The sequence below is a fragment of the Macaca nemestrina genome, chromosome 8 (genome assembly GCF_043159975.1).
Source record: "Macaca nemestrina isolate mMacNem1 chromosome 8, mMacNem.hap1, whole genome shotgun sequence".
Classification (NCBI taxonomy): domain Eukaryota; kingdom Metazoa; phylum Chordata; class Mammalia; order Primates; family Cercopithecidae; genus Macaca; species Macaca nemestrina.
In genome coordinates this window covers 31099904-31125952 of record NC_092132.1, presented here as the reverse complement: position 1 = coordinate 31125952, position 26049 = coordinate 31099904, and the positions used below count along the sequence as shown (strand labels likewise).

Here is a 26049-nt window from a genome sequence, read left to right as displayed (position 1 = left end):
ATTCTGTGATTAAAAAATATATCAGAAATTTAATCACCTGGTAAAGGTCAATATAAAGCCAACTGAAACTACAAACATTTTTCTTTGAAAACATAAACCAATGTAGCAGATGCTGAAATTGGGAGCAATTTTGTTAAAATTCATCAGAGAAAATGGAAAGAAGAAAAGTTCACTTTAATTTCACTGGGTAACATAAAAATACATTTTTACTGTCAGATTATTTGCAAGTTATATTTAAAGATACCATCTCTGTGAATATTTATGTACTGTTAACATGACTCCTCTTCTAGTAGTCAGAAATTTGTGTTCAGCTGTCACTCACGGCAGCTACTTCAGACTTTCTGCTTTAAAAAAATCGTTGAACAGTTTAGCATCTTTCTTCAAGGACACTCTTTTATAGGATGTCAAGGAGCACCCTGAAAAAACACAAGATAAAACTTTATGTTTCCTTTTAGAGGACAGTCACCACCCCAGAAAAACTTCAATTATAATTTCCATGATATATTTTGGATGAGGTTGGGGTAGGCTTGAGCTTGGACAATGTTTCAAAACCCTATTTCATTTTATTAAAACACAAATAAAAAAATTGTAATCAGAAACATTAAACAAAATTTCTAATGCTATATTTTACTCGAGTCAAATGGAGTTATTGTTAATATTGATGAGATTTAGATTTTTCATTTAAAATAAGTGTTGTACCTACCACATTGGGTTTCTCAGACCATTTTTAAAACATTTACTGTCTTTTTAAGTTTAAAATATTTTTTGATTTACAGAAAATTGGCAGAGATACTGCAGAGAGCTCTCATATGCTAAACACCCAATTTCCTTATTATTAGCATTTTAAATTAAGTTGATTTGTTATAATTAATAAACCAATATTGACACATTATTAATGAAAGTCTGTACTGTATTCATATTTCCTTATTTTTTACCTATTGTCATTTTTATTTTCCAGGATCTCACCTAGGATGCCATATTAGATTTAGTTATTTTTCTCTTTAGGATTGGCTGCAACACTTTTTCAGGCATTCTTGTTTTTGATAACTTTGACAGTTTTGAGGAGGCCTGGTCATGTATTTGGAGAATATCCCTTATGGATACCTTCTCATGTTTAAACTGATTTTTTTTTTATTTATTTATTTGTTAAGGAAGATCATAGAGGTAAAGTGACATTTTCATTTCATCATATCAGATATATGCTGTCAACATGATTGATCGCTGATGCTGTTGATCTATCAGCTTTGAGATAGTGCTTCTTAGTTTTCTTCACTGGAAAGTTATTATCTTCCCATCTTTTTATACTGTATTCTTTGGAAGAAAGTCACTATGTGCAGCCCACTTTAAAGGGAAGGTATTACAACCACCACCTGAATAAGAGTTTCTACCTAACTTGATTGGTATTTTCCTTGATGAGATACTTCTCTTCTCCACATATATTTATTTACTCAATTATTTACAATACTATGAATGTACTTTACACCATTAATTTTACACGTTGGGATATAATCTATTATGACATGATTGGTTTTGCTACTCAAATTGTGATAGTTTTATCATTGGGAGCTCTTTCCCTTTGTTTCTATGTGCCTTCGATACACCACCATCATTGTGTGCAGGTTTTTGTTTTGGTTTGGTTTTGGTTTTGATTTTTTTTAATACCTTCTTACTTTCTAGAACTGCAGGATTCTCCAGGCTCATCTTGTATATTTCATGGCTCAGGCACTGAATCACCATTTTCTCCACAGAGCACTTGTACCTTGTATTGGAGAATAACATCAGAAATCAAGATCTAGATGTGTTCTCGATTTCTTAAAAGTGTTTTCACTTTTAAGTGGGAGCTTAAATACTGAGTATACACGGACACAAAGAAGGGAACAAAAGACACAGAGGCCTGCTTGAGGGTGAAAACTGAGAGGAGGATGAAGATAAAAAACCTACTTATCGGGTACTATGCTTATTACCTGGGTGACAAAATAATTTGTACACCAAACCCCTGTGACATGGAATTTACCTATACGGCAAACCTTCCTATGTATTCCCAAACCTAACATAAAAATTAAAAAAAACCCGGAATGCTAAGTGTGCTTATTGTTACAAGAAAATCAATGCTTCTAGGCTCTCTCAACTGACAAAGGAAAGAAATACATATGCAAATACAAACCCATGTATACCCTACACGTTATCTATCATCTATCTAAATTTACATAAGATGAAACATGAATTGATACCGATTTCTCCAACTCTAATTGAATACCACAGACATCATTCTAGTGGTCTCATCTTGTTGGTTTGTTAACTTCCACCGTAAAAGTGAGAAACCTGCATTAAGAAGACTATGTTCAGCTTTGAAAGAAAGTGTAAAATCATTTTCCAAAGTAGATGTACCAAGTGTTCAATTTACTCAATTATTCAATGCAAATGTACATGTACAGGAGTTCCAGATTGTTCACATATGCCCTGTGGGGACAAGATATGATCTTTTACTGTGCAGAGTGTATGTACAGATTACATTGCCTTCAGTCTTACAGAATCCAACCTTCTCCAAAGTTGCTTAGGTCATCACCATTTCTGCATTGCCTTCAGGTAGGTTGCTTCATACATTGGTAAATACAGTTAGATTCTTTTATCACACTCAACATTCCATCCTGGGATTCCTTGACTTCCTATTTCTTAATAATTTGCATTTATCAGCTTTCACGTTCTATGCTGCAAAGTGCAACAGGTTTTGACAATTGCATAGTAGTATGAATCCATCATTATGGTGTTATACAGAATAATTTCAATGCCCTAAGAAAATGCATGTTCTTCATGAGTTCAGCCTCTGCCCAAACCCTTGACAAACACTGCTTTATTTATAGTTTCTATTGTTTTGCCAATAAATTGCAATCATGTAGTAGATAGACTTTACAGAATGCCTTTCTTCATTTAGCAGTATTCATTTGAGATTCATCATGACTTTGAATAGCTTGATAGTTTATATCTATTTATTGCTGAATAATATTATACAATATATTTTTCTGTTCCATATTTAAGAATATATTGGTTGTTTCCAGTTTATTGTGATGATGTATAAAGCTGTTGTTAATATCTACATAAAGATTTGTGTGGGGACAATTTTTCAAATCACTGGTTAAGTAACTAGGATCACAATGGCTGGATTGTAAAATAAGCCTATGTTCAGCTTTGAAAGAAACTGTCAAACTATTTCCAAAAGTGAATGTAGCAGTTTACATTCCCACCAGCAATGAATGGAGCACTAGTTGTTCTGAATCTACAGCAGTTGATACTGTTTATTCATTTTTACTTTAGCTATTCTAATAGGTGTGATGTTATACCTTATGGATTTAATTTGCATTTCAAATAACAAATAATGTTGATCATCTTTTCATCTGTGTATCTTCTTACATGAGGTGTCTATTTAGATCTTTTGCCTATTTTGTAATTGTGTCATTTGTTTAGTTTTAGGTGTTCTTTGTGTATTTTTTAGTGTTCAGTTTTAGGTGTTCTTTGTGTATTTTAGATACAAGTCATTTTGGGGAAAAAAAAAAAATGACTGTTTCTAGTTGAGGAGATTAACTGCTGGTTCAAACCCTGTATGTGATTTTTTAGACCTGACCACAGGCAACTACAAAGGCTTTACCTGGCAGGACTCATGGGAATAAACTGCCCTCCCACAGACCAGACTGGGTGCACAGCCAGTTCATTACAGTCTCTGAAGGGAGTTGCAGTTGAGAACTCATGGCCTCTTAACTGGTCAGGCTCTTACCGTATTTAAATTCCTAGTGCCTTCCTTCCTAGATCTCTATCTGAGGTCTAGGACAGAGAGCTCTTCTTCAAGTACCTCTGCTGAGACCTCCTGGAGGAGCAGAAGGTGGGAAAACTTCAAGATATGCTTTTTTCCCACTTTGACTCAGCACAGTAATTTTTCACTCCTAGCTCTTCCTCCCCATCCTGCCCCGACACCAGGGTCTATAAAGCTGCCTGACCCTGTTGTTTGTGACGTCCTCAAGAGAGAAATGATCCACCTCTCTGTGCAATACAAACGCCTCCACCTGTGTGCCTTTCTGTGGGAGAATTGAGACAGAGAGTTCGGGCTTCCTTTGGTTTTAGACTCCTGCTTATGCCATCACAGCATGTGATTAAAGGTTTAACTCCTTTATTTTTAACTTGTTGCTTTAATTGGATCCTCCAACACTTGCTTTAATTTGAGTCCCCTGATTCTAGGTTTTTATTTCTTTTTACAGTGTATTTCAGGGAAACATAGATATTAATTTTTAAAAAGTCTAACTTATCAATTTTTTTTTCTTTTTTTTTCTCTCAGGATTGTGTTTTCAGTGTTGTGTTGAAAAACTTGTCACCAAAACCAAGGTCATATAGATTTTCCCTTATGTTTTATTTTGTAAGTATTATAGTTTTACATTTTATTTTTAGGTCTATGAGCCATTTTGAGACAATTATTAAGAATATAATTGGGTCTCTGCACAGGTATTTTTTTTTTCCTTTTTGCACATGGATATCCCATTGTTACAGAAACATTTGTTATAGTCTATTCTTTCTTAATTAAATTGGCTTTCAAACATTGTCAAAAATTAATTGATTGTATTTTATTGGTTTGTTGCTGGAAATCAATTTTGTCCAATTTACCTATGTTTCTATTATTTTATGAATAATATCCTGTTTTGATTCTTATAACTGTGTAATTAATGTAGAAATTGAGTAGTGTGAGTGTTTTTATATTTTTGAGCAGTATCTTGTAGCTATTCTAGGCATTTTGCCTTTCTATATAAACTTTAGAACAGGTTTATTAACATCCATAATAGTCTGTTGGGATTTTGATTGGGATTGCATGAAATGCACAGACCAAGCTGGAAAGAATTGACATTTTAATAATATCAAATCTTTCAATCCATGAACACGGAATATTTCTCCATTTATTTAATTATTTATTGATTTTTTTCACCATATTTTGTAGTTTTCTGAAAACAGATTCTGGACATATTCTATCAAATTATGTAAAGATTAGAACTTCCCTCTGCTTCTATTTTCTGAGAGATTTTGTATAAATTGGTATTATTTTTTCTTAAATGTTTGTTAAAATTATCTAGTAAAACCATACGTCTCTGGTGCTCTCTCTTTTGGAAAATTTGTGATTATTTAATTTATTTAATATATTTTGAAATATTCAAGGTATTATTTCTCCATTTTTCATTTTTGGTAGTCCTTTGAGAAACTGTTTCATTTTACCTAAGGCAGAAAATTGGTGGCTTTGAGATGTTTGTTGTATTTTTTATTTAAATTTTACTGCCCATCAGTTGATAGTGATGGATAACCTCTCACTCTGATGTAATTTGGGTCATCTCTCTTTTTTTCTTGATTATTCTGGATAGGGGTTTTTGAATCATATCAATCTTCATAAAGAAAAAGCTTTAACTTTTTTCTAATTTTAGTTTTTATTTTTGTGAGTACATAGTAGACGTATATATTTACGAGGTACATGAGATGTTTTGATACATACATGCATTATGTAATCATCACATTATGGAGAATGGGGTATCCATCCCCTCAAGCACTTATCCTTTGTTTTAAAGAACAAGATTTTGGTTTCATTTTATTTGTTTTGTATTTTAATATTCTTGATATTTTTCTAACATTAATTTTAATTTTATGCTACTTTCTGACTGCCAACTCAGTCTTTATTCTCTAGTTTCTTAGAGACTTAGGTTATTGATTATAGATCTACCATATTTTCTAATATATGAATTTAGTTCAGTAAATTTATCCTAAACATTGGTTTTCCTACACTGTGCAAATTTTGATTAATTTTATTTTTATTTTTGTACCAGTTTATTGCTGCAGAGGCTTCTGTTCCAGGTAAGCAGATGTTGGCCGTGACTCTCTGGAGTTATCTATCACCCCAGATACTGGATTAAAACTTTGCCTTGCAAATTCAATTCTCTGTTGGTCAAAGAAAATTAATCGATTTTAAGTTTTTCCAATTCATCTTGTTTTAAAGATAGAAGTCATGACTTCTAAGCTTTTTAAATGTCAGAGCTGGAACTAGAAGGCCACAATTATATACTTTAAGAACATAAAATGTCTCCCTTATTCCTACTATACAGTTGTCTATAAATACTTGTCAGCTATGCTTTCTTCCTTCAATAAACCTAAATTGGCACACAACCACTGAGTTCCAGGTACTCAGCAAGGTGTCTAAGATTTAGTAACGACACAACTTGACCGTTGTTTTCCAGGAGACTTTAAAGCTTTTATTCGCCTTTTACATTATACCAAGTAGTTTTCACAGCTGCAGAGAAGTCACTCTTCATCTTTCCAATTAGAGTTGTTATACTCAAATGGTACTTGCATTCAGAATGCAATTTTATCATTTCACTCTGCTATAAATGACAGTTACCCAAGCTACCAGTTAACAATAGAAATAATATGTAGGAGCATCACACTAGAGAAAACTTCAACAAACTAGAGTTAGAGCACAAATAATTGAATGAGAAGCTTCTGAATTTTTAAAATATTATTCAATGTTATAGAAGTGTTTCTCTTTCATATTTACCTAAGCCCATTCTCTGAGTCATATGTCAGGCACTTAATAATAGTTTCTTGTCTCTTGTGCATCTATAACTGAGTTCCTAAATATAGAAGTTATCATCTGGTACAATTATACTACTGATTGCTATAAAGTTCACAGAAATTTCAGAAAATCTCTTCAAAAATCCATTATCCTGTGTTGTGTGTTAGATTAATCCTAAGTACTGTATTTTATGTAGTGGATAAATTTGGATTTTATAATTAATAGCTACTTTTCCTATAATACATGAAGGGATATTAATGAATAGAATAGATAGTAAAAACAAGACAAAACAAAGCAAATTGATAAGAACCTTTACATGTTCAGATTTAAAAAAAAACGTTAGAATTGATTTTGGAATGACGTAATCTACAAGACAGTTTGTTCTACTGGCAAGTGAATTCAGTTCTATTTTTCCAAGAATTGAATTCAATTTTGAGTTAAATAGCCCATTTACCTGTCATTTCTCAGAACCTCTGAAACTGTTTCACTTTTTACATCTACACTTTCAATTAGAAAGAAAATTTTGATCTGAGGCAAACAAAAAGATTCAGCTTTAAGTCCAGTTTTATTCTGCTGTTTCCAAAATTCAGAGGGAATTTAAGTTAAATCTTGTAGTCAGACACTCTTTAGATAACTAGCTTAAGACATACTCTCTCATTCTCTGGAGTTAGGTCCTTTCTGAAACACTTCTAGCATCATCATTCTTATTTATATTTTGTTGTTTTATGAATGTATCACTTCTCTTGTAATGTATTTTCTTGTGTATCTATGGAAAATTTTAGAAGATTGAAAGTATCTTTTATGATGATTTCGTTTAAATAAAGCCATTAAAGAGGTATTTTAAGTTAAGCTGTGGTTCATGCCCATCTTCTCTGGAAGAAGTTCAAATTATGGTTTTATTATTTAGTAAATATGTAACCTTGACAACTCACTTAACCTACCATTGCTTCAGTTTCTTCATCTGTAAACTAAAAAACTAACAATAAACTGTTCAGCTACTAAACAGAGTACTTATCAGATTAAATGACTTAATATAAGTAAAGTTATCTGAGGGTACTGGTTAAGAGCATGGATTTTTAAAAACTAAACCAAGAACATAGCACAAGATCTACTTTTAGGCAGAGATAGATTCCAAATCATATTAACTTTTCTACTTGTGCCTGGAGTAATTATTTTTCCTCCTACTTTAAAAAAATAAGCCATTAAGCCATTTCTGATTTACATAAAATAGTGTCATTCTAGTCTGATTTCTTTATTTTTCTTGTAGGCACCTAAAACAATGACACCCATCTTTGATTTTCTCAGGTCTTATAATGGAAATGGTCTCCTTTTGCCTCTGGCACAATGATATTTTCTTTACTTGTGTTTCATATCACATCTGTTTCGTTCAGTCTCTCTCTCTCATTCTCTTTCTCTTCCTCCCTCCTTTCTTCCTCTTCTCTTTCTCCTTTTCTTCCTCTCCTTGACCCTTAACTCTTTATTTTTTCTTCCCACTCAAGCTTCTTGAGTTGTCTATGCTTGTTTGCTACGTGTATTTTATTTCCTTCTTTCACCCTTCAACTGACTGTTGTCTGTTTGCATCCCAAAACACATATTAATGTTGGTCTTGAAACTAGGCCTCATAAAACTTAGAAACTAGGCCTCATATAGAAAAAAATTAACACCAGGTGGCTCTGGATAGGGTCCCACCCTGCCTCGATAAGGACCCACCCTGATAGGGTCCCACCCTGCCAATTCCGGGAAACAACCTCATGGGGTCCCACCCTGCCAATTCCGGGGGTCCCACCCTGCCTCGAAGTTCCCGGAATCAACAACTCCAGGAAAAAAACCTCATAAGGTCCTGCTCTAACCAATTAGCATAAGACACCTTGCTCAGGCCATAGCTAGACCCAATCATTTTGCGCCTTAAGCTTTGTTTGAATTTCGCGCCATAAGCTGTGTTTGAACTTGTGTTTGCCTATATAAACAGCCTGTAACAAGCAGTCGGGGTCCCAGGGCCAACTGAGAGCTTGGGACCCTAGCGCGCTAGTAATAAATAACACTCTGCTGTGAATCTCGTGTCGGTGATCCTTCGCGGCGACCCCTGCCCAGGAGGGAATCGACAGTTCAGTTCCAACATTTGGTGCATTGGCCGGGAAGTGGGGTCGTCCGAGGACCCCCGACCCATCCGGCGGAGACCCATCTGGCCCGGGCCACGGACTGCTGACTGAACGGACCCACCAGGTACTTTCATTTTGTTCTGTCTGTCTTGCCGGCTAACTCTGAACTCTGGGGAGTACTCCTTCTGAATTAAGTGTGGAAGGGGGACAGACGTGTCTGGCACCCTCCCATTTACGCCCCGGGGGACACCCTGGCGGTAGTCTGGGAGAAGGCTGATGACTCAGTCAGCCTCCTCAAATCTGTAGGCAGGCCGCCCCTGCCGTCTGAATATTTTGTGATCTTGTGGCGCCACTCTCTGGCCGCGCAGCTTCTCCTTACTTGTCTGGTCTTTATTTTTGTTACTTTCGTTTTGCCCTTGTTATACGTGGACGAAATGGGACAGACGTTGACGACTCCTTTGTCTCTAACCCTGACTCACTTCCCTGACGTCCGGGCTCGAGCCCACCACCTCTCTGTAGAAGTCCGTAAGGGACGATGGAAAACATTCTGCTCGTCCGAATGGCCAACCCTCCATGGGGAGTGGCCCCGAGACGGAACATTTAACCTCTCAATTATCTTGCAGGTTAAAGCAAAAGTGATGGATCCTGGGCCACTCGGACACCAGGACCAGGTGGCCTACATAATTATTTGGGAGCATCTGGTCCGAAATCCTCCCTCTTGGGTGAAACCCTTCCTCCATTCCCCTTCCCCATCCCAATCTACCCTCCTTGCCTTAGAAGCCCCAAAGAATCGGAATCCGGACCCGCCTAAGCCAGTCCTCCCAGATGAACCCCAGAGGGATCTCCTCCTTCTTGACCCCCTGCCTCCTCCACCCCAGAACCCCCTTCTGGGACCTCCACCTTACGCTTCACCCTTGCCCCCTGTCTTGTCCCCAGCTCTTTCCTCTACCGCCTCGGTCCCTACCCTTTCTCCAACTTCTCCCTCGGCCCCTCCCTCCACCCCCTCTCCTTCTCCAGCCCCGCCCAAGCTCACCCCTCGGAGCCGCCGCCAGCACCTCCACGTCTCCGCTTGCGGCGGACTGAGGACCCAGATGGCCCTTCCACTTGGCAATCCTCCCTTTTTCCCCTCCGTACTGTCAATCGCACGGTCCAGTACTGGCCCTTCTCTGCCTCTGACCTCTACAACTGGAAAACCCATAACCCTTCCTTTTCCCAAGACCCCCAGGCCCTAACCTCGTTGATAGAATCCATTCTCCTCACTCATCAGCCCACTTGGGATGATTGCCAGCAACTCTTGCAGGTCCTCCTAACCACTGAAGAAAGGCAGCGAGTTCTCCTGGAGGCCCGGAAAAATGTGCCAGGACCAGGAGGCCTCCCAACCCAACTTCCCAAAGAAATAGACGAGGGATTTCCCCTCACCCGCCCAGACTGGGACTATGAAACGGCACCAGGTAGGGAGAGTCTCCGAATCTATCACCAGGCTCTGTTGGCGGGTCTCAAAGGGGCAGGAAAGCGCCCCACAAATTTGGCCAAGGTAAGGACCATAACTCAGGAAAGGGACGAAAGCCCGGCAGCCTTCATGGAAAGGCTTCTGGAAGGGTTCCGAATGTATACCCCATTCGATCCAGAGGCCCTAGAACATAAGGCTACCGTAGCTATGGCATTCATAGACCAAGCTGCATTAGATATAGAAGGAAAACTCCAAAGGCTAGATGGGATTCAAACCTATGGATTACAGGAATTGGTTAGGGAGGCAGAAAAAGTGTATAATAAGAGAGAAACCCCTGAGGAAAGGGAAGCCAGGTTAGTGAAGGAACAGATGGAGCGAGAGGATCGTAGGGACCGAGTGAGGGATAAGCATTTAACAAAAATCCTGGCGGCAGTTGTGAGAGAGAAAGGACCAGGGAGAGAGGGAGAGAGCGGAGGCGGCCAAAAGTGGAAAAAGACCAGTGTGCCTACTGCAAAGAACGGGGACATTGGATTAAAGATTGCCCCAAGCGTCCTAAAGACCAAAAGAAACCTGCTGCTGTCCTCACCCTAGGTGAAGATAGCGAATAGGGGTGTCAAGGCTCTGGAGCCCCCCCCGAGCCCCGGCTAACTCTCTCTGTAGGGGGGCATCCCACCACCTTCTTGGTGGACACAGGGGCCCAACATTCACTTTTGACAAAGGCAGACGGGCCCCTGTCTTCCCGCACATCCTGGGTCCAGGGGGCAACAGGGGGAAAATTGCACAAGTGGACTAACCACTGGACAGTTAATCTTGGACAAGGAATGGTGACACATTCCTTCTTGGTGGTACCTTTATGCCCCTACCCCCTCCTAGGGCGAGATCTTCTGTCCAAGCTCGGAGCCCAAATCCACTTCTCCGAGACTGGGGCCCAAGTATTAGATCGGGACGGTCAGCCCATCCAAATTTTAACTGTGTCTCTGCAAGATGAGCATCGGCTTTTCGACGCTCCGGTCATCACTAGCCTCCCCGATGTTTGGTTGCAAGACTTTCCCCAAGCTTGGGCGGAAACGGGAGGACTCGGACTAGCTAAGTATCAAGCCCCAATCATAATTGATTTAAAGGCCACGGCGGTGCCCGGGTCTATCAAGCAATATCCCATGAGCCGAGAGGCTCATATAGGAATTCGGCAGCACATTAACAAATTTCTAGAACTCGGAGTGTTGCGACCTTGTCGCTCGCCCTGGAACACTCCTCTTCTGCCAGTAAAAAAGCCTGGTACTCAGGATTACAGGCCTGTCCAAGACTTGAGAGAAATCAACAAAAGAACAATGGACATCCATCCCACGGTCCCCAATCCTTACAACTTACTCAGCACCTTAAAACCAGGCTATGACTGGTATACAGTATTAGATTTAAAAGATGCTTTCTTCTGTTTACCTCTGGCCCCCCAAAGCCAAGAACTCTTTGCCTTTGAGTGGAAGGATCCTGAGAAAGGAATTTCGGGCCAATTGACCTGGACCCGGCTTCCCCAAGGATTCAAGAACTCTCCCACTCTCTTCGATGAGGCTCTTCATCGAGACCTGACCGACTTCCGGACCCAAAATCCAGACGTGACTCTACTCCAGTATGTGGATGACCTCCTCTTGGCTGCTCCTACAAAGGAAATCTGTATACAAGGTACCAGGCATCTACTCCAGGCACTGGGTGAAAAAGGATACCGGGCATCCGCCAAGAAGGCACAGCTCTGTCAGACCAAGGTAACATATCTGGGGTATATTCTGAGTGAAGGGAAAAGGTGGCTCACCCCTGGGCGCATAGAGACAGTGGCTCGCCTTCCACCACCACGAAATCCCAGGGAGGTACGTGAATTCTTGGGAACTGCTGGGTTCTCTCGCTTGTGGATACCCGGTTTTGCTGAACTGGCCGCCCCCCTTTATGCACTCACCAAGGAGAGCACCCCTTTCACCTGGCAGACAGAGCATCAATTGGCTTTTGAGGCACTAAAACAAGCACTCTTGTCTGCCCCGGCCCTTGGGTTACCGGACACCTCAAAGCCCTTTACCCTCTTCCTGGACGAGAGGCAAGGAATTGCCAAAGGGGTCTTGACCCAAAAATTAGGGCCTTGGAAAAGACCGGTAGCATACCTGTCTAAGAAGCTAGACCCTGTGGCGGCCGGCTGGCCCCCGTGTCTCCGTATCATGGCAGCCATGATACGCCTAACCGTTTTGGGCTCACTCCATATGAAATCCTCTACGGAGGACCTCCCCCTTTGTCAACCTTGCTTAATTCCTTCTCCCCCTCCGATCCTAAGACTGACCTACAGGCCCGGCTAAAAGGACTCCAAGCAGTACAGGCCCAAATCTGGGCCCCCTTGGCAGAACTGTACCAACCAGGACATCCACAGACCAGTCACCCCTTCCAGGTGGGAGACTCTGTCTACGTTAGACGACATCGCACTCAAGGACTAGAGCCTCGGTGGAAAGGACCCTACATTGTTCTCCTGACCACACCCACAGCCATAAAGGTTGACGGAATCTCCACTTGGATCCACGCATCCCACGCCAAGGCTGCTCCAGGGACGCCCGGACCAACACCACCTGAGACATGGAAACTCCGACGTTCCGAGGACCCGCTCAAGATAAGACTCTCTCGTATCTAGCCCCTTGCTTGTTACTAGCCCTCCTTCCCTGCGTCGCTGGCAGTAATAACCCCCACCGGCCATATAACCTGACCTGGCAGGTGATTGATTTTAGTACTCATGAGGTCTTAGATAAAACCTCAAAAATTGCTCCTATGGGGACTTGGTTCCCTGACCTCTATTTCAACCTAGACAAAATAGCAAAGATAGATGACATGGAAGGGGGAAAATGAAGAAAACAGGCTAGAAGGGTGTCCGTAAGCCGGAACGGGTTCTATGCCTGTCCCGGATTCAGGACGGGAGAAATGAGAAAAACTTGTGGAGAAATAGATGCCCTGTTTTGCGCTAGTTGGTCCTGTATAACTACTAATGATGGAGAATGGAAATGGGCCACGAAACCCTGGTACATAACCATGTCCTTTGTCCAGCGCTGCACCAGAACCCGATATTCAAAAACTTGCAATCTGGTCCGCATCAAGTTTGAAGATGCAGCAAAATCTGATAACCGTTGGATATCCGGGTTAATATGGGGCCTATATTTATACCAAAAGCCACTGTATGGAATCCCTATCCAAATCAAATTAATAGTCAACCCTATCACAGCCCCTGTCGCAATAGGACCAAACCAAGTTTTATCAGAAACAAGGAAGCCCCTGGTTCCTGCACCAAGAGAGCCCCAACCAAGAGCTCTTAAAAGCACTTCCCCGCCTCTAATCTCCACCTCCTCTAAATACACACCCTCAGCCCAAAACGTCACCCGCGGGCCCCTTGACCTGGGAATAGGTGACAGGCTCCTAAATCTCATAAAGGGCTCCTATTTCGCTTTAAACCAGACAAAGCCAGAATTTACCTCCTCTTGCTGGCTATGTCTGGCAACAGGCCCCCCTTACTATGAAGGCATTGCCTCCACTAATAATTTCACTAACTCCGCCAATCCTACTGGATGCGCATGGGAACAACAAAGAAAACTAACCCTGGCTGAAGTTTCTGGGTCGGGAACCTGCATAGGCCAAGTGCCCCCTAGTCATCAGCATCTTTGTAATGTAACCTTGACAGTACCCAGCTCCAATCACTATTTGGTCCCCTCCGAGACGGACTGGTGGGCTTGCAACACTGGGCTCACCCCCTGTGTATCCACAGCCGTTTTTAGCAGTGGCACCCACTATTGCGCGTTGGTACAAGTTGTTCCCCGAGTATACTATCACTCTGGAGACTCCTTTGATCTCCGGTATGAGCAAAAAACTCATACTAGACCAAAGAGAGAACCTATCTCCCTCACCCTCGCCGTAATGTTAGGAATTGGGGTAGCGGCTGGAGTTGGGACCGGGACAGCAGCCCTAGTGCATGGTAACCATCATCTGCAACAACTTAGAGTAGCCATAGATGAAGACCTTAGAGCCATAGAACAATCCATCACAAAACTTGAAGAGTCCTTGACTTCTCTGTCTGAAGTTGTATTACAAAACCAACGAGGACTAGAAATTGTCTTTCTGAAAGAGGGTGGGCTCTGTGCAGCCCTGAAAGAGCAATGTTGATTTTATGCAGATCATTCAGGAGTAGTTAAAGATTCTATGGCAAAACTAAGAGAAAGATTAGACAAAAGAAAAAAAGAGAGAGAATCTCAGCAGAATTGGTTTGAAAATTGGTACAACCAATCCCCTTGGCTTAGCACCCTAATCACCACCATCTTAGGACCCCTCATCCTGCTCACGCTCATCCTGACTTTCGGGCCATGCATACTCAACCGCTTACTCACCCTTATTAAAAATAGATTAAACATAGTACATGCTATGGTTCTGACCCAACAATACCAGACCCTCAGGACTGAAGAAGAGGCTCAAAGCCTCTGACACAAAAAGAGGAGGGAATGAAACTAGGCCTCATAAAACTTAGAAACTAGGCCTCATATAGAAAAAAATTAACACCAGGTGGCTCTGGATAGGGTCCCACCCTGCCTCGATAAGGACCCACCCTGATAGGGTCCCACCCTGCCAATTCCGGGAAACAACCTCATGGGGTCCTACCCTGCCAATTCCGGGGGTCCCACCCTGCCTCGAAGTTCCCGGAATCAACAACTCCAGGAAAAAAACCTCATAAGGTCCTGCTCTAACCAATTAGCATAAGACACCTTGCTCAGGCCATAGCTAGACCCAATCATTTTGCGCCTTAAGCTTTGTTTGAATTTCGCACCATAAGCTGTGTTTGAACTTGTGTTTGCCTATATAAACAGCCTGTGACAAGCAGTCGGGGTCCCAGGGCCAACTTAGAGCTTGGGACCCTAGCGCGCTAGTAATAAATAACTCTCTGCTGTGAATCTCATGTCGGTGATCCTTCGCGGCGACCCCTGCCCAGGAGGGAATCGACAGTTCGGTTCCAACAGTCTCCAAGATCTCCATTGACCATTTCAATCTTTAACCTACTTTAAATCTCTGCATTATTTTTCACTGTATGCCATTCATTTCATCTTGATATGTTTTCTAATGGGACAACAACCTTCTCTAGTTAGCTTCAAAGTATCTGAGATTCAACTTCAAGGATGACAATTTCCTTACCTTTTCTATCAATAATCAAGATATTCCTTTCTAGTTCTCTCTTTCCTCTGGCATAGCCCACTCTCCTTGGGCAATGGTACCTACATCTATAGTTTTAATTATTCCCAAATCTACACTTTCGTGACTTCTCACTCTCTCTTAAGTTTGAGAGCCATGTATCCAACTGTCTTCGGTGTTTTATTTTTTCTAGATGCTTAGTAGTTCCATTATGCTCCAACAATTTTGGCTGCTCATTTTAGGACAATTAATTTGGGAAAGAACTGTAATTTGGGGCACCAGAAACTTAATTATACTTCCCAAAATATAGATAAAATGTACACCTCTTGATAAAGTGACTATCTGTTAAAATACTTTTGCAATACAAGATGAACTTGATATAGCATGGTATATAAGATACTCCATGACATAACCCCTGCTTGTAAATCTCAGCAATCCTTGTTAAATTTAGGCCTTCTATGAATATGGTAAGTGTAAAAAACTGCCCATACTCTGCCCTTTTCCACCTTAATCTTTAAACTTAAAATGTCTTATTACATCATTTATAGTCTCACTGATTGAAATTACTCTAAAATAGAATAAGTAGTCAATGAATTTTTTTCTAAGTCATTAGCTATTGTAGGTTTCCAAAATTATGTCATTAATGGCTCAACCATTAAAATATTCATTATTTTTTATATTTAGAAACATAGGTGAATAATGTATTTATCTTGTAGACTTAACTTAGAAAGTGACAGTAAATAGTTAATTATATGTCAACTGTGGCATTATTTGACAACTTTTTATAAAGAAAACAGAGCTTCAGTTACAATAGAAACTTGGATTTTTACTTCTATTTTGTAGATTCCACATTTTGTTTCTTTTCAGACTACTAGTTACAGTTATGGACTTATTTATAATTAGATCTGGTGTTCAGATGTGCAAACTTCCTTAAATCAAATGTTACTTTTGTTTTCATCAATTTGTTTTCATTATATGAGAAAGCATATTAGAGTGGCTATCAAAGATCTAATGTATTCCATTTACTGTGACATTTTTTTCAACCTAAAAGCTGTTTTGCTATTATGTATTATTTAGTTAAGGTCTTAAATATAATATATTTTATCTTTTTTTTAACTTTTATTTTAAGTTTGGGAGTACAAGTGCAGGTTTTTTACATAGGTAAACTTTGGTCATGACTTTGTTTTACAGATTATTTCATCAAACAGGTATTAAACTTAATATGTATTAGTTATTTTTCTTGATGCTCTCCCCACCCTCCACCCTCCAAAAGACTTCAGTGTGCATTGTTCCACCCTGTGTATCTATATGTCTCAACATTTAGCTCCCAATTTAAGTGAAAACATGTGGTAATTGGTTGTCTGTTCCTGTGTTAGTTTGTTAGAGATAATGGCCTCTAGCTCTATCCGTGTTCCTGCAAAGAACATGATCTCATTTTTCTTAATTGCTGTGTAGTATTCCACAGCATATATGTGCCACATTTTCTTTATCCAGTCTATCACTGATGGACATTTAGGTTGATTCTATGTCTTTGTTATTGTGAAAAGTGCTGCAATGAACATGCACATGCGTGTATCTTTATAATAGAATGATTTATATTTCTTTGGGTACATACTTGGTAATGGAGTTGCTGGGTTAAGTACTATTTCTGTATTTAGGTTTTTGAGGAATCACCACAGTGTCTTCCACAATGACTGACTGGCAGGGATGAATCTCTTAAGTGGAAATATTTATAGCAAAGAAAAAGTAAAGAAATACCTGTACTCTAAGAGGAATTTATTGGTGAGAAAAATATTGGTAAGATAGGTACATAAAAAATTCTATAAGTAACTCACAAAAAGAAGACAATAAAAAGAAAAATGGTAAGTGAGTTTTCAAAATTTTGATATATATGTTTAGCCTGGTAATTATAGCAAGGCTTATATTTCTTCAAGGATTATTCTCATAATTATTCTTATATATCTCAATGGTAGGTAAAACATGGTGGGTAAAAACAAGAAAACAAAACAAAACAAAAATAAAACCTATAGATTTGGTGTTATGTTACCAGGTTTGAATCCTAGTTACATTATTTATTGATCATAGGGCTGTGGCTAGGATATTTAACATCTCTTAGCTTCATTTTCCTCATTAATACAATAAAATTAAAGTAAGATTTTAAGGTTAATATAAAAATAAAGTGAGGTTATATAATTAAAGGACCTGGAGCATTGTAACTTTTAATTACTTGTTAATTTTCTTCCCATCTGTAGTAATAAAAATATGAATATCTTTTTTCTTAATTAATACTTAGGAAATATGTTCTATTTTTTCTCTGAATTTTGAATGTATTCATATGGAATCCTAAAAGGAAGTTGAAATGTTATTTTTTTTTGTAGTGATTGTTGCAAAGTGATTATTTTAAGTTAATTATGAACAACTATTAAGCTTTTGTTTTTAAGATTTGGTAGTTGTTAATCATTAGAGGTAGGTTGGAGATGGCTCATTACCAGTCTAAAAGGTAGGAACCTCAGTCTCTATTTTGTCATACTACATACATTCATAAGAAGATAAGCAGTAACATTTTTATATCGAAATCTGTCATCTGGGATGAATGTCAGCTGTTTTTCCCCTGTGGTACCCAAAAGCACTAAGATAGTTTGGAATTTTGCTCCCCCCAGATCTCATAGGGGCAATGTAAGAATAGTCTAACACAGAAAATTGGTACTGAGTAGTGAAGCATTGCTATAAAGATACCTGATAATGTGTAAGCAGCTTAGAAACTGGATAACAGGGCTGGGCATGGTGATTCACACCTGTAATCCCAGCACTTTGGGAGGCCAAGGAGGGTGGATCATGAGTTCAGGAGATCGAGACTATCCTGGCTAACATGGTGAAACCCCATCTCTACTAAAAAATACAAAAAATTATCTAGGTGTGGTGGCGGGCACCTGTAGTACCAGCTACTCAGGAGGCTGAGGCAGAAGAATGGCGGGAACCTGGGAGGCAGAGCTTGCAGTGAGCCGAGATTGCACCACTGCACTCCAGCCTGGGCAACAGAGACAGATTCTGTCACAAAACAAAACAAAACAAAACAAAACAAAACAAACAAACAAACAAAAACTGGATAATGGGCAGAGGTTGGAAGTTTGTAGGACTCAAAAGAAGATGGAAAAATAAGGGAAAGTTTGGCACTTCTTAGAAACTGGTTAAATTGTTGTGACCAAAATGCTGATAGTGATATGGAGAGTGAAGTCCAGGCTGATGAGGTCTCAGACGAAAATTAGGAACTTATTGGGAACTAGATCAAAGGTCACCCTTGTTATGCCATAGCAAAGAACTTGGCTATATTTTGTTCATGTTCTAGGGATCTGTGAAAGTTTAAACTTAAGAGCAGTGACTTAGGGTACCTGGCAGAAGAAATTTCTAAGCAGCGAAACATTTAAGATGTAACCTGGCTGCTTCTAACAACCTATCTCAGATACGGGAGCAAAGAAACGACTTAAAGTTGGAAGTTATAATTAAAGAGAGAGCAGAGTATAAATATTTGGAAAACTTGCAGCCTAGTCATGTGGCAAAGAAAGAAAAAAAAAAAAAGAAAAATCTAAACGTGTTGTGGAATAACCACTTGCTAGAGATATGAGCATAACTAAAAAGTAGCCAAGTGCGAATAGCGAAGACTATGGTAAAATGGCCTTGAAGACATTTCAGAGATCTTTGAGGCAGCCCCTCCCATTACGGGGGTCCAGAGGCTTAGGTCTAAAGAATGGTTTTGTAGGCTAGACCAGGAGTGTCACTGACCTGCACTACATTGGTAGGCTTCTCGCATCCAGGCCCCTGTGACAGCCTTGACTCAAAGGGCCCCATGTACAGCTTAGGATGGCAAATCCAGAGGGTACAAGCTGTAAGTTGTGATGGCTTTGAGGTGGTCTTAAGCCTGCAAGTTCGCTGAGTGCAAGAGGAAGCCTGACAGCCTCTGCTTAGATTTCAGAAGATGTGTGAGAAAGCCTGTGTGACCAGGCAGAAGTCACTGCAGGGACAGAACCCTCACAGAGAACTTCCAGTAGGGCAGTGTCAAGGGCAAATATAGTGTTGGAGGCAACACACAGAGTCCCCACTGGGGCACTGCCTGGTGGAGTTATAGGAAGGGAGCTGCCACCTGCCAGACCCCAGAAGGATAGATTCACTGGTAGCTTGCACCCTGTACCTGGAAAAGCCACAGGTACTCAACTCTAACCCATGTGAGCAACCACAGGACCTGTACTCTGCAAAGCCACAGAGGTAGAGCTTCCCAAGGCCTTGGGAGCTCACCCTTGCACCAGTGGGCCCTGAACGTGGGACATGGAGTCAAATGAGATTATTTTGGAGCTTTAAGATGTAATGACTGCCTTGCTAGGTTTTGAACTTGTATGTGGCCTGTTACCCCTTTCTTTTGGCCAATTTCTCCCTTTTGAAATAAAAATGCTTATCCAGGCCGGGCGCGGTGGCTCAAGCCTGTAATCCCAGCACTTTGGGAGGCCGAGACGGGCGGATCACGAGGTCAGGAGATCGAGACCATCCTGGCTAACACGGTGAAACCCCGTCTCTACTAAAAAATACAAAAAATTAGCCGGGCGCGGTGGTGGGCGCCTGTAGTCCCAGCTACTCGGGAGGCTGAGGCAGGAGAATGGCGTGAACCTGGGAGGCGGAGCTTGCAGTGAGCTGAGATCTGGCCACTGCACTCCCGCCCGGGCGACAGAGCGAGACTCCGTCTCAAAAAAAAAAAAAAAAAAAAAAAAATGCTTATCCAATGCCTGCACCTCCATTGTCTCTTGGAAGTAACTTGTTTTGGTTTTCCTGGTTCATAAATGGAAAAAACTAATCTCAGATGAGACTTTGGACTTTCGACATTTGAGTGATGCTGATGATTCTATTTTGCAATGTGAGAAGAACATGAGATTTGGGGACCAAAGGTGGAGTGACATAAGTTGAATATTGGTTCTCCCAAACCTCACGTTGAAATGTAATCACCAGTTTTGGAGAGGGGTGGGGATTGGTGGGAGGTGATTGGATCATGGAGGCAGATTTCTCATGAATGGTTTAGTACTACCCTCTTGGTGCTGTTCTCACAATAGTGAGTGAGTTTTCAGAGTTCCAATTGTTTAAAAGTGTCTGACACCTTCCCATCTCTCTCTCTTGCTCCTTCTTTCACCATGTAATGTGGCTGCTGCCTCTTCACCTTCCATCATGAGTGAAAGCTCCCTAAAGTGTTTCTTTATGGCAATGCAAGAATGGCCTAACACAGGTACTATCATTGAAAAATTCACCTGATTCTACAAGTAGGGTTAGGCTAAATAATCAGGCAGTCTGAGGTGATAAAAGGTATTCTTGGAACCAATAACTCAGCTCAGAACCAGTTAAAAGTCAAATGGAGGATGCTATCCCTTAGTCTACAGGGCAAGGTTTCACTTGATTCTTACATCTTGACCATACAAAAGTGTGAAGGTTGTAGAAACTATTTTAAATAAAACAGCTTGAACACTAGTAATTTCATTAATGGGGATCCATTTTTAACATTCATTATGCTAATTGGTAAAGCTCCTGATGTTGAGTCAAGATGTAGATGTTAGAAATGCTTGATGAGGCGGGCGCGGTGGCTCAAGCCTGTAATCCCAGCACTTTGGGAGGCCGAGACGGGCGGATCACGAGGTCAGGAGATCGAGACCATCCTGGCTAACACGGTGAAACCCCGTCTCTACTAAAAATACAAAAAACTAGCCGGGCGAGGTGGCGGGCGCCTGTAGTCCCAGCTACTCGGGAGGCTGAGGCAGGAGAATGGCGTGAACCCGGGAGGCGGAGCTTGCAGTGAGCCGAGATCCGGCCACTGCACTCCAGCCTGGGGGACAGAGCGAGACTCCATCTCAAAAAAAAAAAAAAAAAAAAAAAAAAAATGCTTGATGAATTTACTTCTGCAGTATGGACTTCCTAACTTTAAATGTTAGCTGACCCCCTGGGGAAAATGATTGCAGGAATATGTCAACTAGATCCCCATAGTGTCTAGATTAACACAAATGCACATACATTGATTTAACATGGTCAATTCTGAAATATTTGAATATAAATTATATATCTTATATAATTGTACCTTTAATCATATTTTCAAAATAGCAAAATTAAGTGAAAACTGGCTTATAAAATCCAGAGTGTAATGTCCATTGGATTTACAGAAGTATCAGATGGATAATAGATTGATCTTAATTTTGCCCTTTAAATTAAATGCCAGAGTAGTATAAACCTGAGAGAATGTAAATTTGGGAACCAGAGTTGTATCCTCTGATCTTCTCTCATAATAATAGTCTTCAAAATTGCAAGAAATAATCCTAGCACTTTGGGAGGCCAAGGCAGGTGGATGGCTTCAGTCTAGGAGTTCAAGACCAGTCAGGCAATGTGCAAAAATGCATGTCTCTACAAAAATGTGAAAATTAACCGGCCATGGTGGCATGTGCCTATAGTCCCAGCTCCTCAGGGGGCTGAGGGAGGAGTATTGCTTGAATCTTGGAGGTTGAGGCTGCAGTTATCCATAATTGACTGAGCCACTGCACTCTAGCCTGGGTGACAGAGCAAGAATTTGTCTCAAAAAAAAAAAAAAAAGCAACAAAAAGCATGCCAAATATAAGATGTTATCTCATGGAAATAGCATGAAAAAGGATGATCTACATGAGTTGATTCACTAGTTGTATCTATTAAAAATAACTGCTTCATATAAACTAATACTACCTAATATTATTGATAGCTTACTCATGTCAGATGTTATTCCTTGACCTTTTCCATATAGTATTCATTCCTCAAAATAATCTCATAAATTACATACTATAATCATTATTTAATGAAGATAAAACCACTGAGGCAGAGAGCTTTTAAGTAACTTGCCTAAAGTCTAACAGGTAAAGAATTGATAATGTAGAATTAAAACGTAGGCGTGTGGCTCTGGAGGCCATACTCTCCAATGCTACAATACATTGATTATGTCACAGTGTGTCTATGGGGCTGACTTCATGGACCTATGACCTGTCCAGTTGCACAGGGTACCATGCTCACATGGATCTGCTCTTGGTTTAATACTGTGCTGCTGCCATTTTGGAATTCTTAATAATTTGCAACAAAAGACCCCACATTTTCATTTTGAATTGAACCCCACAAATTATGTAGCCAAACCTGTGTAGGACTGTCTTGGCCATGAAATAATACACTTTATAGGTAGAAATGATATGAGGAAGTTCCTCTCACCGACAATCATTAGAATGTGTAATTCAAACCAGTGGGAGAAAAATGAAACTATCACTAAATAAGATATTAATTATACTTTTTGTATAGCAAATAATGAATTGTTCTTTATAACAAATAAACATAAACCAAGTCGTCTCACAACTTCCTTAGGGGTATAAGCACAAGAATATAATTACTTATCTTCATACTTACCATAAAAGGGAATATTCAAGAAATCTTAATATATTGGGAGTTTCAAACATACTTCTGTTGCCAAAATATTATTGGAGGAATGAGAGTCTTTTGTTGAAAACTTAGAAAATAAAAAGACATAGTGCTTAGCAGTAAAATATCAAATTAAATCTAATTAGTAAATACGTTATTCTTCTCACCTGTTAATATTAACAGCAAGGTAATATTAATGTTTTCAATAGCTGAAAAAAGACACCATGAACTGTGCATTACCATAAAAATTTGAGGTAATATTACAAAACCTAGTTTTTTATATAGGCATAAATATAGTTTTCACTGATTAGTAATTTAATTTTTTAAATAAATACCTGAAATTTAAAACAGCATTATTGTAAAATTATAAATGTTTCTCTTTTTTTGCTGAGTAAAACAAATGAGCAAAATTCAATTCTTGTTACAAAAGTGTTATATTTCTGAGTACATTTATGAGAGAGATTTCTGGATTTAATTTTCCTCATCTAAGCCATGTAGCTTAGCAATAGTATCATTTGGGATAAATATATTTTCTTTACAAACTAGCTAATGCAGATTTTATGGATGAATAATTTACATAAGTTTTGTTTCTGCCACCTTGTATTTATTGAAGTTTTATTTGACACCACACGATACATTTATGTATGATCACTTGGATTTTATCTTTTGAGGTAATTTGCCTTACATCATATTAAGTTCCAATTTATCAAAGTAAGAAGTGACTTCCAATAATCATAACCCTGAAATATATAAAAAAAACTATTTGGCATGTGCAATTACTCATTTCAGACATTCTTTTACATTTGAATCTAAAATTCGTGTACAAAATTTTATAAAATAAACCAAAGTAACACTCTATAAATATTCAACATCTGCTATTTTTAAAAGCCTGAACTCATTTCACTAATTGTCATGTGCTGATGTGGAAAATAACTGAAAGATCAGTTTCTTCCAGGATGTGCAGTTTAGCCAATATAAAGCCTGTTCAACAACAGCAAGAAACAAAAGTAGATATAAATCATTGAATTAAATCTTATTACAGTCTAAGTGCTTCTCCTCTAATGATACTCACATAATTCTTATTATATAATTCAAAAATACTAGAATAATTACAATACCGTAGAATGCACATCTCTTAGAAGCATTAGAGTATTGTTAATTCTGACAGATTTCTATAATCCAAGTCACAGTCTTCTTTGCAGACTGTGTGATTTTCTTACTTATGACTTATTCCTAATGTAAACAATATCTCCATGGAGAAAACATATTACTATTTAATGGCAATTTTAAAAAGCATTAAATTTGTTCATATTGTTGGATAAAGAACAGTATTACAGTGTATATTAAGCACCAATCCTATGCATAGTACTTTGGTAAAATTAAAAGGACCAGAAAGAAAAAACATAACTATATTGCAATTGAGATGATATTAAAAATCATAAGTAGAAAAACAAAGCAAAGTCTTATAACAAATATTGAATAAAATAGACTCTCATTACTATGGAACACAAAAGAGGAAGAAAAGTGTTGATATGAAATACCTATGTCTAGATATTGGCTTCTTGATGATTTTTTAACTTTTATTCCTTATCATATTCATTCCTTTAGTTATTTAAATATCCAGCAAGGGTTTTTGGACATCTTTGAGTAGAGAATACTTAAGTAATTATGTAATATGGATCTGAGGATATGAACTTTATGATTAATTCCTGTGAATAAGTTATGAAGTTTCTGTTATAGTGGTCATAAATGTAGGTAAGAATCCATTATGTGTCTGGGTGGGAGTACAGAATGGAGAGCTGAAGATTATCTCTGATTACATATGAAAGTTCCACTGTGAAGTTATTGGTCAATGTTTTCTGGGGAAAGCACTTCAATGTAGGCAAAGTCTTTCTAACCTAAAGAAATTTAGAGTTAAATATAGGGAAAAAAATAAATCAAAACAACATTTTGATATTTTGTGTATTTTGTGTTTCTTTATTTACCTGCAATGTATGAAATGTGTTTCCGTTGTTTTGATTTCCTGGGCAGACCAAAGGGTAAAATATCCAAGCTGAGATATAACTGCCAAACAAGTTCACTAAACCCAGCTACAGGAGATGCATAACGTTTTGACTGACATACATTCATCTGATTCCTTCCACCTTGAAGTCTCTGATGAAGTAGCAAGGCAAAAATGTTCAATCTTTCTCCCGTCTTCTTCGGATTCATTAACATATCATATCCTTGAAGTAATTGCTGTCTTATTGATGTCTCATTTGATTTATCTAAAGGAACCTTCGGCTGGACATCAATACCCATATTTTTAAAAAATGTGTGTTGTTTTATTGGGCCCAGAGACGCTACTTTTCCCTGTGCCATTCTTTGCAAATAACTGAAGTCCACATTAGCTGTTAGATCTGCTCTTCCTGGGGCAATTAAGACATCATGAAACTTGTGGCCACAAAACCCTCTGAAGTCATCTGTCTTTGTTCCATCATGACCGTAATCAGCAACCAGTGCAGCACCTCCAGTTAGTGCAATGCATTGAGAAAGTTCCTTAGTGATAACACCAGCATCAGGAAACACTTCAGCGTGATTGATTGTTTAATCTAGTGACTTCAGCCATTGAGACAATCTACTGTAATTGTGATTTGAATTAAAATTTTGATTAAGTGAATAAAATGGAGCTATTTATTTCACAAATATATAATGTTATTGCAGTATTTAAGACTATAAGGGCCCCTTATATTGATAAAGCTAACACTTACTTGGGAAGGTTTTAGTAGTCGGGCAATTGAAGCAAATTTAATGGAAATATTAGCTGGGCATAATGGTATGCATCTGTAGCCCCAGCTACTCTGGAGGGAATGTTGGGAGTGACTGAGCCCAGAAGTTTGAGGCTGCAGTGAGCTGTGATCAGGAAATTGCACTCCATTTCAGTCAAAATATGATGAAATTTATAAATTAAAACAATTTATAAGTTAATACCAAACATTTGGAAAAAATTCACTTTTAAAAGTTGTAATGTTAATAAATCAAATATTAATATTTAAAAGAAATTATGAAGTAATTTTTACTATGCAAAGAAATGTTGCTTTCCAGAACACTTATAAGTTCATATTTATATACAGTCCTGCTCCATGTGTGATATGGATAACATACACTTGACTTTCTTCTCCATCTATGCTTTTTCTATTCTCCTCACCACGAATTCCCCAATTAATACTCTGTTTCCACCTATTGAAGTAGTAGTCACATTTAAAGGACTGAGCTTCAATTTCATTATTCTATAA

The 26049-nt window shown here is 39.0% G+C and overlaps 1 pseudogene; it reads right to left on the bottom strand.

Moving 5' to 3' along the window:
* Positions 1-19378: 19378 nt before the first annotated feature.
* On the bottom strand, positions 19379-25360 carry LOC105476125 (protein arginine methyltransferase NDUFAF7, mitochondrial pseudogene; annotated as a pseudogene).
* Positions 25361-26049: the final 689 nt, after the last annotated feature.